The 2389-nt window shown below is 46.1% G+C and overlaps 1 long non-coding RNA gene across 1 annotated transcript; it reads right to left on the bottom strand.

Annotated features, from left to right (window-relative positions):
• Positions 1 to 586: 586 nt before the first annotated feature.
• Positions 587 to 2389, bottom strand: LOC129145550 (uncharacterized). Its single transcript, XR_008551292.1, has 3 exons — positions 2196 to 2389; positions 1080 to 1217; positions 587 to 626 (listed from the first exon to the last, which is right to left on the bottom strand). It is a non-coding gene; the product is annotated as an uncharacterized LOC129145550 (long non-coding RNA).

The raw sequence follows: 2389 nt of genomic DNA on the forward strand, positions 1-2389 counted from the left end.
TAAATGCTTCCGCCATTAGTCATTTTTAAAAACAAGTTTTCGTCACCTTTTTGTTTCCTTTTCTTTGTCATTTCGTTCAGCTGCCATTGACGAGCTCTGAGACCTTGGATGGGTTTAGCATTTCTGAGCCGCTGATCTCCCAGCAGTGAACTGAGGACAGAACATCCATGTTTTGGCTGCCTGGCTGGATTAAAGAAAAATACCCCACAGCGTGGTAGGTGTTCAGTGTATGATGATTCACTTCCCACTGCCTCAAGCATTGCAAACCAGAATTCAGCACAGTCATTAACAATGGGCCACAATCATTTTGTTTTCATAAAAATTTAATTTATGATTTCAATTCATCACTTTTTTTTTTTTAAAGATTTATTTATTTATACAAGCACTGGGTACAGTCAGAAGTGCGGGAGGGTGAGAGAATTCACCAGAGCCAGAGCAGGGAACAAAACAAGCAGAAGGACCGAAGTACACTGCTGAGGGGAGCAGTCGGCGGCAGGAGAGGTCTGCGTGCCATGTGGGACCCTTGCCTGGCGGCCGGGGATCGAACCGGCGCTGCAGAGGCTGCGGGCAGCTTCACAACCCAGTACTCAACCGCTGTGCCACTGGGGAGGCCCTCAATTCATCACCTTTTAAAGAAATTTGGAAGATATGAGGGAGCCCTAGGGTTCTGGAAGGAACTTTACCACACAGAAAGACAACCTCTGCTCTGCTGCTGCTGCCAAGGGCCATTTGGTGGGATGTGCTGACTTTGGAAACATATATTATACTGAAATGGGCAATAAACTCCCAAATGCCATTCTTTATAAAATTTTCTGAGTTAGATTAAGAGGTTGAATAAATATAAATGTCTACTTGAGATATACTTCAATCATTGAACCTGCAACTATGAAGCACTGAGAATTCTTGGGGGAAATGCCCATCTGCTCCCCTAACAAGCATCATTGGGGGGCTCACCCAGGACAGTGGTGTCTGCCTTTCGTTCCGGCAGCATGCATCTTTTGCGGCATAGTCAGAGCTCTGCTACACCTTCCCTGCTCTCCAGATCCAAATTAGGACAGATGTTCAGGTGGATCACTCACCTGCTTTCTTAAGATTGGGTCCACAAATTGTCAGCGTCCATTGCTGAAGAAGCCCATGCAAAGAACCCTTACACTGATTTGGCTGGAACTCTCTCATCTCTGCTGCCATCAGTGTGCTTCTCTCTTTGCTCTTTTCTTCTAGAAATGGGAAGGAAGAAACATGCAAACACATGCCAAAACCCTGCAACTACAAACCAGGGTGGCTGCTGAAATACCTAAGTCAGTGAATCCTGCTGTGACTCTCCCTGGTAATGATTTTAAGATTGGAGGGAACTTTACTGATCCTTTACCCCCATCCTCAAGTTATTTTCATCAGTGCATTTCTATTCCAAATGCTAAAATTTTCCTACTTTAGAAATGTTCACTTTATAATTTCATTAGAGATTCAGGGTTGCATTTATATTTAAAATTATTTACTTAAAGATTCCTTTTTAGATAGTACTAAGCAATCTCTATAGCTGAAAGGGAAGTTCTGGAGGTGAACCTGTGGCACTACAGGTGAGCTAAGGAAGAAAGGCCAGGAACCCACAGAGCCAGGGTGTTTGGGAAGAGACCTGCAGGTGTCCTTCTGCATTTCCTCCCTCACTCTTTCCTGGCTCCGTCCATTTGAAACAGGGGTGGACAGGGCAGGAGGGCAGGAGGCCAGATGGAAGGAAGGAATGGCCACCCACCTGCCCGGGCAATACAATATGCACACAATAGGGGTCTTTGGGCTATAGCTAAACAAAGGACAGTGTCTGATAGAGGACAGGTCGTCTGTGGGTTCTCACCTGCACACACAATTGCAAGAAATCTCAGGCTCCAGGAACAACCACCATGGGGTTTATTTTACAAACAGGAGAAACAAAGAGCTTATTGTAGCCACAAGTAGCTGGCTATCTCACCCAGATAGCATCAGTGATGGTCGCCAATGGTCACCAGGAGTGCTGGACAGCACTGGCCAGTAGTGATGGTCACTACTGGTCCATCAGAGGTGGTGTCAGAGACATCAAGTGTTAACAGCTCTTTGTGAGTTGCTGGACCATACCAACAACAAACAGCTCTTTGAGACACCAGGCCCATGGCCTTTGGTGCTCCTTTCAGGCAATGTTAGAGATAGAACCGAGGCTACTTTACTTCTTTCTTTGGAGGCCAGGAGTGGAGTCTTCCCTTTCTTTCTTCTTCTTTTGGAGGCTGGAACTGTCGTCTTTCCTTCTTCAGAGGCTGGAACCGTCTGTCCTGTTCAGGGGCTGAAGTCATCTCTTCTGTTCCACAGCTGGTATCATCTCTCCTCTCAGCTTCCTCCAATTCTGGCTTCTATCCTCTTTCAG

The sequence above is a fragment of the Talpa occidentalis genome, unplaced genomic scaffold, assembly GCF_014898055.3.
Source record: "Talpa occidentalis isolate TD23 unplaced genomic scaffold, MPIMG_talOcc4v2.1 talOcc4.12, whole genome shotgun sequence".
NCBI lineage: Eukaryota > Metazoa > Chordata > Mammalia > Eulipotyphla > Talpidae > Talpa > Talpa occidentalis.